The 12,411-nt window shown below is 40.5% G+C and overlaps 1 protein-coding gene across 1 annotated transcript in view; it reads left to right on the forward strand.

Annotated features, from left to right (window-relative positions):
* The window catches only part of inpp5a (inositol polyphosphate-5-phosphatase A), a 471,549-nt gene that overhangs the window by 358,932 nt on the left and 100,206 nt on the right, over nt 1-12,411 (forward strand). The gene's annotated exons all lie outside the window — the stretch shown is intronic.

Below are 12,411 nucleotides of genomic sequence, written 5' to 3' on the forward strand. Positions count from 1 at the left end.
ATATCCATCAGACTAGAGTCTACTGAAGGGTTTCTTTTCAGAGGTTTAGATTGTCCAAGTCCAGTAAAGGCGTGTTAAGATCAACTTTCTTTATGCTATATGTTAATACTTTCTATATTATTTCTCCGCTTTCCCATATCCACCCTATCCTTTTTTGCTTTAGGGATTATAGATTAGTGTTGGCAATGTTATTCTACATTTAATACACTTGCACTAAATCTCTCTTTCTGCTATTTTAATTGAGGCATTTATCTGCTTAAAATAAATGGATTAATGCCTCTATTAAATCAACGAAGAGAGCAATTTGCTACAAGCATGTTGTGCATTTGTACAATAACATCACCAATTGTGACTTCTATCATTGCGTCTCTAGAATGCACTGGAAGCATGTTATTTGCTTTTGAATCGAAACTCCTAAGATAGTGAAGCAGGTTGACACTGTGTATGCCTAGTCTTGGTTCTCTACACACTGTGAAGTGTATGAGGCCAGAAGTATCTGTCATGTAACTCTCTCTCTTCCATCAGAACCTGTCAATTTTCTTCTTCCAGTTGCTTCCATTCACTTCAGGATCTTTGCAAGTCATCCTACTTCAGTCAGCTTCTCGGTGTTTGATGCACTGATGCCATACAAGTTCTTGTAGGATTCTTGCGTGTTCAATATTGTTTGTGCATCCCAAATATCTCAGTTTATTTCTCTTTATTTTCTGTATTGAGGCAGGTTACCTCCCTCCATCTTATTTCCACATTGGACAGCCTTGACTCTGTACTGATCACTGTACTCCTGTGATTAATCTGCAGCACTTAATTTCAAACAGGTCAATCATTGTCTAAAGGACCCATCTTAGTCCCTGAGTTTCAGCATCAGACAAATTTGAATTATGTTACTGTTGTAAAAACATAATCAAGTCCTCAAACTGATATTTGATCATTCCAGTACTTCATCAGGGTTGTCACTAAGATTTCGGCAAAGTGTAACGAGTGGACATTGCTCCCCTGGCAGGAGTTGCGGTGGCATATTAAATTGCTTTGTTTCCCTTTTACTTTTTTCTTTCTCATTTTTATTTATTTTTGCTTTTTTGATTCTGTTTATCTTATCTGCCTGCCTTTCCTGCTCCCACTGTAAGCTGCGAAACACTCAATTTCATACTCGTAGAGACAGATTACCCAAACTACTCAGCAAAAGTGAAACTGTTCTACAACCTATAGTGATTACAAGTCCATGAAAAGGACAGGATCCATGGTTTATTAATCTTGCTTCTCTTAATAACCTTAAAGTTATTGTTATAAAACTAATAGAAATCAGAAAATGAATAAACTGTAATAAACAATGGGGGTAATTTTAACCCACAAGAACGGGTGGGTTGGGGGTGGGTGGGCAGTCAAAGTGGTTCTTTTTTGGAGCGGGACTCCGTCCACTTCCGGGTTTAACTCAGGCGCGTTAGGATGCGTGCGCACAACAGAAACCCAAAAGTCCCGTCCCCACTTAAGGCCGGTGGGCCAATACTCAAAGGGACAATGTACCTCATTGCAACAGTTGAGGCATTTAATTTTTGGGGTATTAGAAATGTCAAACAAATTTAACCTTCCCTGTCTGGGTTTCCCATCGTTTCTGATTCACGTCAGGTGAAAGCAGGCGGGAAGGGCTGGATCCATGAGGTGAGTGTTTTTATTGCACTGCCTGTTGGCCCAGAAGAGCAGGAGTGCTTCATCCAGGTCCAACAACCTTACCTGACATGATCGGAGCCCTACAGTCGGCCGACCCCTCCCCCCCCACCACGGATGCTGTAGCCCCGCTCCCAATGCTGGGCCGTCCTCCCAATGCTGGACCTCCCGATGCGGTACCCCCGATTTTCTCCAAGGCCCACCTGATGTCGTGCACCTCCCCCACCCCTCCGATTTCTTCCACGGCCCACAATCTCTCCCTCCCTCCCTCCCTCCCTCCTCTCCGATTCGTGGCTTCATTTACTTCTGACAGGCAGCTAGCCTGTCAATCTGGCTGCATGGTGCGTGGGGAACCCGGAAGCACAAATACTTACCTTCAGTTGAGTTGCGATTGTAGATTGCAACACACTCATTTGGCTTCCGGGTGCCCCACACAAATATCTGTGGGCATGCTGGGTTCCTGGCTCGGAACTAAAATCACGCCCAATGTGTCAGACATCTAAACTGATTGCATTGCCCTTTTTCTCTTAGTTATATAGTACTTCACTGGCTTCTGTAGATCAACATTCGTAGAATTATAGAATTTATAATCCAGAAGGAGGCCATTTGGCCCTTTATGCCAATGCTACCTCTTCAACTGGACCTAACTACTCTAATCTCATTCTATGCCCTTTCTGCATATCCTTTCATATTCTTCCTTTTCAAATACTTATTCTATTCCCTTTTAAATTATCCTTTTCTCTCTGACTCAATGGCCATTTGTGGTAAAGTGCAAATGACTCTCTGTGTGAAAAAAAATCTTATAACTTCTCCCTTCATTCTTCAAGTGATAATCCTCAGTCTATATCCCCCCCTCACCCCGAAATAATCTTTCATTATTTACCTTCTCAGACCATTTTGAAAGCCTCCATAACCTTCTTTGTTCCAATATTCCAAACACCCATATTTTTTAGCCTTTCATTATCACTGTAACCTCTCATTCCTGGCATCATTCTGTTGAACCTTTGTGTACCTTTTTATGGCTTTAAAGGGATGATTCTGCACTTCCTTGCTTCTAATGGGGAATGACGTGCAGGGAGCATATGGCGGGAAATTGCTGGGGCAGAGTCATGCGCTCCCTGCGAACACTGCCCCTGCTGGAAGTGTGAGAGCAAGGAATCTGCCCTTCATATCCTTTCTATAATGGAATTCCAAGAACTCCATGCAATGCTTGCAGCGTCTTGTACAAATTCAACATCACTTTCTTGCTTTTATATTTAATACTTCTCCATATAAAACCCAGAGTCCTATTTGCCTTTTTGTGGCCTTTTCTGTCTGCACTCGCACCTTTAAAGGTCTATTTATCTAGACCCCGCCCCCCCCACCAGATCTCTATATTATGGTATACTTCCTTCCACTTTTCTTTATCCCAAAATATACATCAGTTCCTGTGGGCAGCAGGTACAAATTTTTTGAAAACAAAAACTAGCTTTTAACTACAATTATGCTAATAAGGAGTTCTATTTTATCTTGAAATTGGTGCTTTTGAGTTAACTATTGTTTTAAGAAAATAACATCTATGTGAACCTACCCCTTAAGTGAAGTAAATATCTCTTTTTTTGTTAATTTTAAAAGGTTACTGAACCATTAGTTTTTCCCAAAACTATTAATATGTGTTTGAATATTAGAACAATGCAGAGCGGAGACTTGGACATCATCCAGGAATGATAATGATCAAACACATGACATCAAAACTATTCACCGAATGTAATTCATATCAGTGCTCTCCAGCTATTGTTCAGTGGTAGGAGTTGGATCATCTGTATTGTCAAGTCATTGAACATAGTGCAGGATGTGCTTCAGCCAGTAGGGTGCAAATACTGTACAGACAAACAGGGGTGGAATTTCACAGGACACAGGCTATGGGCAGGTGGGTGGGCAATGCCAGCACGAAACAACCCACTGGTATACATTTCAGGCCCAGGGTATGTTAACATCGGGGCCTCATCTACACGCTGCTGGTCAGCTGCCACCCAAAACAGATGGGGAGTGGCACCTGGTCGATGAGCTGGAGAGGAGCCGGAGCCATCCGCTGGCACTACAGGAAAGCACGCAGGTAAGTCGCTGAGAGGGTTGTCTCGCAGATGGGGAGGGAGTCTGGGGTAGCAGAGGACCATACTCTCCTTGTGGTTTCCACAAGAGAACTTGATTTTGCTTACTTTGGAGGGCCTGCACTGCCTTCAGACCAGGTGTCACTGTGCAGGGTGGTTGGGGCGAGGTAAGGATGGGATTAAAGTGCCATTGGAGTCCTACTGACATCATAGGGCCTCAATTAGCATTTACGCACGAGAATCCCGCCTGAGTTTGGGAGCCTCATCCGCCGCCAAAATCTGTGGCGTTAAGATTGGTGAGAACGGAAATGGAGCCACTTTCTTTTGCCTGCTCGCCCGTTCCGTTCCTGCCAAGTGAGGAAGTGAAAACTTCACCCGCAGTGTAATGAACAGTAATGGTTATGCGTAGGGGAAAAAAAATTGCTCTTAGTTGTGGTTAAATGTGCATTTTTCATGTTTAGTGAGATTATTCTGTTATAAAACAAGAAATGGAAAACTTTAAGCCAGATTCTCCTATAAATACACTGATTAAACTGCGCCACTTGTTGCAATAACTGGAGTAGTTCTGAAAATATAATGTAAGCCTCAGCACGACGCTGCCCACATTCACCATGTCACCATTAGGAAAAGCAGATTGCAATTAAACATGGGCTTACAATTCTGCTATCTTGCCTCTGAATGTTGGTGAAATTTTCAATGATAGAGATGAGCTGACAAGATAATCATCTGTTTTCCGTCAGTGGGAATTTAAAGCCAATTTCAAAGACCTTCTGGGTTCTGTTTTAACTTTCAAGTTTAAAATGTCAGCTATGCATTATCTGCTGTTGATGCGCAGTGGTGCAGTAACATCACTCCAAGGTGGTCTTGATATTGATGCGAAACTCTGAAATCGCAACGTTTGCCTTTGGTGCTGTGCAGATGACTGCGTTGCACTAATGTCAAATGTGCAGCGTAAAACAGTGGCTTAAGTCATTCAGAAATCTCCAGTAATCAAGTGATAACTGAGACAGAGGAACAATTCCCTCAAGTTCCTTGAGAGTAAAAGTAGCAGTATCAGAACTATGACTGGAAGCATTTCCAAGTGTCGTACCAAAATTGTTAAAGAATTGCAAAAGATTAATTGACAGACTATAAAGCTGTTGGCATTTTAGATGACGATGCTGTCTCCTTTTAACGAATGGCTCCCCAGTTAGGACCTCCCACAATGTACTGAGAGGTTTGTAGTATTTTTCACTTTTGGGTCAGAAGTTTTATAATGTATATCATTAGAATGTGACAACACCAGATCTGGCAAAATCATTTGTCTTTGGGGAAAGTAGATTTTATGTTGTGCTACAATTGTGGGCTTCATTTGCACAAATCAATTATTCTGGCTGATCATCCAGCCGCGGATCCGGACCTCCATCATGAACGGTGGCAGGGAGGCATAATAGGAAAGCTCTGTAGAGCAGTGAATAATGGGAAACTCCTTTCATCAGTGCAGCTAACCTTTTGGCAGCCACCAGCAAACTCTATTCTGATCCACTGATAGAGGGGACAATACACTGGGCTCAGTTTGAATGAATGCTGCCACCAACAGTGTAGCCATTCAGAAGGTTTTGGGAACCATCTTTGGCCATTGTTTATCATTACTCCTGCCGACAGTAGGAAAGAGAAAGTGAGAGCATCTATGGTGTAAACCTCTTTTTCAGCTTTAATCTCTCTTAAAAGCTGTGTAGATCTACATTTCCAGCCGAGCTACAGTAGCTATGTGGTGTCAGATAATCACACAAGAGAAGTTTCAAGCTGGGCTTTTGAATTACTTATCTGCATGAACTAGGGCAGCTTTAACTCCATTCAGAAAGGAGTGATTGTCTTTTCTCGAGCCTTTCAACTTGCTTAAAACCGTGTTTTAGCACCAAAGTGCTTCTCGCTAGTAGTGTATACATAAACAGTTTTGGAAGAGGCAATTTAAGCAGATCCATATCCTTTTAGTTTATTGTTCACTTCAGTGTCTGGACAACATCAGAACCTAAAATATTCTACTTCTTGCTGATGAATTTCTGCACATTGGCTCAACTGAGCCTTTCAAACGTTTTAAAACCAATTTAAAATACATGACTAATGGTACCACTGAAGCAGAGATTATGAACTTGAGAAATGTAATTCAGCAGAATAGTTTGCTCTGATTCACCTGTATCTTTGCTCTGTACTTAATTCATTCTGCATCATAATTCTAGTAGCAGTCCGATCCAGGATGCTTGCTTGCTTCGATGTGCCAACCATTGAAACTTCCTGAAATTGTCCTGTGTATTCAGGTCTGTGTAGCTAGATTTCTAAAAAGTGACAGTACTCTTCTGTTTGCCTTTTGAATGTTCTCTGGCCTAGTTCAACTGCAACATTTTTACATTACAACTGTGAAATCTTGGCATAAAGCAGCTCTTTGTCCCTGCCATTATTGTCTCACAAATATAGTCCATTGTCACATAGCTGAAGTTAATTTGATCAACATTGGGACATTTAACTTTTATGTCTAGTCAAAAGAGCTGTTTCATGCTCATTTTGCGTATTCTAAAGAAATGATTGCCAGAAAAATAATGTTACCATTAACAATTCAAAGCAATTAGTTTCCCAGGGAGAGGCTATGTGATGCACAGGCTGCACACAACAATTCTTTGTCATTTTATGGATGCTCATCAGTCAACTGTCACCACATTTCAAAGACCCTCCAATCTAAATGTTTCCCTTTTGGCTTTTCCCAGAACTGGTAGCTGAATAAGGGAAGAAAAGCTACTCAGTTTCTAGGCAAAGACACAGGCAGCCTTAAAGATCCAGCTTTCCGCTGGAGATTTTTGGGTTGGCCATCTAGCCTTGCCACATTCCTCTCCACCACCCAGTAGCTTCAGTGGTTTGGAAAAAATGAAAACTCCCTGTTTTTATGAGACAATTATCAGATTGAATTCAATAACCAACAATTGTATAATGGAGAAAATTCTGAAAATCCAGATAATCATGCAACATGAAAGACTTCTTTATATAACAAGATGATACACAATAGGAAGCAGTGGTGTATAGAAATATCTTGTTGAATAAGATTACATTGAGTAACTGAGAAAACCACAGGCACAAGTGAATGATAAAGTTCACAGTGCAAGTGGTGTACTTCCATGTGCCAGTACTGCCATGTCATTTATACTGTTTATCCTTGTAATTGTTTTTTGGGTATCAAGGATGTGTTACAATATTTATTTGCGAGAGACTTATTCCAGATTTACCATTTTGACAATTGTGATTAATTGCTCGTCCCTTGCTAGGTACTTTATTTTGTGACAGAAAATAATTAGAAATATCACAATCCAAAATGATCCATTTGCTTGAAATGCTGTAATGTCACTGGTGATAACTTTGGTCAGAATAGGGTTTGAAATTCTGGTCTGGAGGAGTGTGGATCTATATCGTAATCCCAGTGGGAGGAAACTGATTTGGGCAGAACCTGATTCATTGGGTTTTCACTCCTCAGAAGTTCCCCAATAAATGATGATGTGCAGGAGGTTGAGGTGGACGTTTCTTAAGCCCACCCCCTATTACACCAGTGATCGACTTTGGGGGCGTGTCTGGAGTTGTTCCCAGGCTACCACAGGATTTCTGTCCAGCTTGACCGTGATAGGCCCAGCAGGACTTACACCTGTTGAGAGCAAGCATCGATTCCATTTGGGCCTTAAGGCCTCCCACAGTTTGAAAAGAGCCCTAGTCACACAATTACTTCTTCAAAGTAGCTACTCCATCTCCCTGAGGGCAAGGATAAAAATTCAGTGTCAATTTTTCTTTGGGCCATTCTCGGCCTTGGGTGCCACTTTCAGAGTGACGGGGTTGGCACTCCGACTTCCATCCCCTACCAGGGTAGGTGCCTCTGTTGCGTTGCTACAGGTGTGGGCACTTGTCACAAATATTTAAATGACTCCATCCCTGGATCAATGACACAGCAAAGAAGCGGGCAGAAGTCCTGCCCCAAAATATTTCCGCCCCCCCCACTCCAGAAGGAATTTTTAGCTTACTGTGCTTATTGAGGGCTGCTTTGGGTTATTGTGGGATTATCACAGCTCTGACATGAATGAAAAAACTGAATCACACTGTATGCTGGGGGCAACCTTGAAATGGTAAAATATTTTAACATGGGTGGCCCAACAGCTATCACAATCAGAACCTGCAGTGAATCTAAGGCTTGACTAACAGAATACGCTATTCACAATGAATTTATCCACAATAGTAAGATATGAGAGGGCATTTTAACTGGGTGCAGGTTTCAGGTGAGTGGGAGGGGAGGAGCTTCAAATCCACCCCTAATGGCATCAAATTGAGGCCCAGGCTAAATTTAACTCCTAGGCCTCATTTGCATCCCACCGACCAGTTGCCCACCCGAAATACTTTGATTGAGCCTAAATAAAAGTATTTTTTTGTTGCACATTATTGTTAATAAATGCAGAATTTAAATATAGTTGTCCAGAAAAGATGGATTTTATAACTGCCACTGTCATGGTCACTTGAAGATTATGACTGTATAAGAGTTCTCAGCATTTGAAAGTTGCTGGCCATTAACTGGCAATATAGTCAATAATATGGCTGAGTAATTGAGAAGGTAGTTCCTTGTATGATTATATCTATATGCTACTATATGCCTTCAGTCTAGATTTGGAGGTTTAGCTTAATGCATTAATATTTTATGGGGTTGAATTTCTGTGGGAGTTCACCCCATCATCCGCCGTAACACCATTTACGCTGTTTCTTCAGGGTTTCCTGGGACGTTCCGGCAAAGTTACGACAGGCAATGAGGGGAACCCCTGTGGAAGTTCATGGCATGTCTATTTAATGATGGCATGACCAGGCTGTTTAAAAGACACAAAAATCCCCCCCTCCCCCCCAACCCCAGTATCCTCCTCTTTTTCTCTTCCTCTCAGGAAAGCATTAACTCGTGCTGGAGTGCAGTTCCACAGTGGCCTCAGCCCTCTGGTAACTCACCCAAGTGGCCAGTCACCTTGGGTGACCCCACAGAGTGAAAACCAGCAGGCAACACAGCTGAGTCATAAATAATCCTACATTTATCTTTCGTAAAACTCATCAATAGTGCAGCAGAAACAAATTACACACTGATACATTATAGATCATAAACATGCAGGCGCATCTCCTTATGTATGACTTTGGCATAAAGTCTGACACGGAGGGGCCAGCTTCTACAAGAATGCAAAGTGGTTTATGCCAGCTGGTATGGTGCAGGGAAAAATTAATATTCAGTGATCTGATCTTATATTTTCACATGTTTAACATTTCATGCCTTCATTGTCATTTTTGACTTTTAAATGAAGATATAAAGAAATTTTCAAATTTTAAAAAATACCCATTTTCCCAATATTCTTGTTGTGGGCTCTGGCCTTGGCATGAACAGTTGTTCTGCTCATTTGGAGATGCTACAACTTTAGTGAAAAGAGAATCATGATTTCAGATATAAGAGCAGTGCTTATCTGGACCTATCTCATTATACCAGTATTAAGTGAAAAAATTAGATTACAGATCATTTAAACTGCTATATATCCCACCCCAAAGACTTGGTCATAGCTTCTGGACTTGATGAGTTACATGGACTGAAAATGAATGATGTATACGTTTAAATATGTATTTGGTATCAGGGTTATTATTTCTTAATCCATTGACTGTAAGATTGTCTTTACTCCAAAACTGTACATGTCATCATGCTATGCCCCATTATTAGCAAAATATCAAAATGGATGGCATGTATAAAATTAAGTGCCCACCTCACAATCTTGGTTTGGCATCAGCTTGGGTGCTACAATTGTCTTCAGTGCACCTGAGTTAGGGAGGGGATAAATCAGCCAGGGTTGACTGCAAATGATCTCTACTGAAATATGCATGTGTCTAGAAGTTGAGTGAAGACAGGGATGCTTCAACCAAAGTGTCTATTCAGCATGGTCACATAAGATCAATGGCCACTTGGATGAGGTACCAGAGGGCCACCAGCCGCTGTTAGAACTGCACTTCCGCACAAGTTAGTGCTTTCATCTGAGAAAGAGATAAAGAAAGAGAAAATTGGCAGGAAGAATGTTTATGTCACATCTAGGCTGTTTAAAGGTCTTCATTAAATATCAAAAATAAAATTTTCGGTGAATAGTCAGATAAGTGTGTTGAAAATTTTGGCAGAATGGATATATCATTTTATATGCTATGGCTACCTGAGATACTTCAATGGTGACTTTGCCTCATGTTCTACTTTGGTAAAATGCTGAATTAATATTTAATAAACTTTATCGTACCACACCATCACTGTAACAAAGCTGGGTGATGTTCTTAAAATGCAGATTGCTTAATTTAGGAAGGTCATCTAGACAATTTTCTTTGATGATTTTTTGTGCTTATTAAAGCGAGGGATGTTAGCATTAGGAAATGAAACATTTCTCTATTTCAAGCAAACAGTGTGAGGATCAGGCCTTGCAGGTCAGATATAACTCAGCCAATTGAAGAATAAAGTTCTCTCTGCTCTGCACCAATGCTGTCCCTTAGGTCCAACCCCAGAAAAGTATCCCTGACTGCACCAGTGTGAAATTTTCATTACTCACACTAGTTGATCTTGTGGGGGGGGGTTTTGAGTAAGATTGCAAATTTAGTGCCAGTTAGTGGACAGCTTTGAGATGAGGCCTCATGTGCAGTAGGAATTGAGCTGTGACTGCCCAAACTCATTTCAAATGGGACCTTTCCAGCCATCAGAAGGAGAAGATCTTCATCCCTTCATTCCATGGATAGATTGGGAGTGTTTTGCCTTTGAAAAAACTCTCGCACTTTTTGTTTTGTTAGTAATAAATAGTTGTCCAGTTTTTCCCACTGGTGAGCCTCCCCAAATTGTTTAAAATTTTTATTTTCCATTTACTTCTGCAAACTCCATGCTTGCCATGGGCATTGCAATCATCAAGTTTTTCCATTACCCTTTGCAACCTGTGACAAGAAAGGATGTGTTTTTAAAAAATGAGATTGACACTAGACCAGTATTATGGCTGTAAAAGTGCTTTCTTTTACTGGAAAATAAAATCTCATCATTTTATGTGACCCAAAGAGAGTGATTTACTGACAAAATAATTTTCTCTTTTACAGCTGTAATACTTCCATATATAATTAGAAAGTTTTTATAAGCCATCAATTCACTCAGCAGAGGAGGAAATCTCTCAGGAGCCAACAGGTTAAATTTTATATGTAAACTTGTAACTATTAGCTCTTGAAAAGTTCCCCCTTTGCCAAGTGGATTGTTCCAGTTGGCAGTTGCTGTTAGATTATGCAGGCCCTAGCTGCTTGACGGTTCGATCAACTGGCAGCAATCAACAATTAAATATTGTCTTTCTGTGCAAGTAAACATCACACTTGATTGGCCAGGAATGACGTGATGTTATTTGGTTTTATTTATTTGAAAACCTCTTAAAACAAGCTTGGCCCTATTTAGTCCCAACAGCCAATTTACAAAGGTTCCTGGCAGCACCACAAACAACACTGAGAACGCCACAGAAATTGCATTCTCTGTGAGTGCATTTTTAGTCATTTAAAAGATAACGGTGAACTGCTTTATTAAAAGACTGAACTGAAGGGAGAGATTTTACCTCAAAAAGAATAGAGTGGCAAAGCTGAGAAGGAGGGAAACTTAACATTTGCCAGAATTGTTGCAGGGCCTGCATTAGACAACTTTATTCTGTGATAATTTATAACAGAAATTTAATTTTCTTATTGGAATGATGATAACGAAAATATTCGTAGAAGTTTAAGTTCACTCTGTTGTGTCTATAATTTTATTGCATTTGCTGCTGTTCATTAAAATGTTAGAAATTATTCAGATCTTCTTGGGTTACCTTCTGTCATAAAAATACATAGAAATTGAGCTTTTTTTTCCAAAATAAGTATATGGAAAAATGATTAGTTATGTTTTGTTTCATATTGCATCATTGCCACAGTTGCATGATGTGCAGTTACGTAGTGCCTGTTTTTATACCATGCATGGCTGAAGTCCTGAAATGTTATACACCATACAGTGTGAAAAATTATAAATACGATGGAAAGCAAGAGATAAAACATACACATTATTCTACTAATGATTAAATAATTGTTGCAATTTATCACACGTGTCAGCCAACGTTACACCCCTATTGCATTAACAACTAGAATTACCTAGTTGTGAAACAGGGAAAAAAAAAAATATGTATATGGTTTTTATCCTTATAATTATGTTCCGAGGGAATGGCTAAAAGTGTCAAAAATTCATTGCCATTCTGGGTGAGATATAACGTAAAGTATTTGGGTACGATTTTTAATGTTCTCCAAATTCCTCTTTAGTCAGTGTTTAAATTACATTCCCATTTTGCTGCAGAATCTGGCAAAATCTGAAGCAAAATCTCACTCACCCCCTTCCCATTTTCTGAGATGTGTTGCTCCTGTTTCCTTTGCACCATGCACCACTTGCCAGTTGAAAGGGTGGTTGAGTGACTGGCCTCCAAGGTTCTGCCAGGGGTGTTGTTTTCACCATCAGACAAATTGTGTTTTTTGGGGAAAAGGGGGGAGGGGAAACAGACCAGTGCAAATAGGACCATTCCAAGTTTTAGTGTTTTAGTTATTGCCCGACATCATTGATCTATGG

Source organism: Heptranchias perlo, chromosome 21, assembly GCF_035084215.1.
Source record: "Heptranchias perlo isolate sHepPer1 chromosome 21, sHepPer1.hap1, whole genome shotgun sequence".
In the NCBI taxonomy this organism is placed as follows: domain Eukaryota; kingdom Metazoa; phylum Chordata; class Chondrichthyes; order Hexanchiformes; family Hexanchidae; genus Heptranchias; species Heptranchias perlo.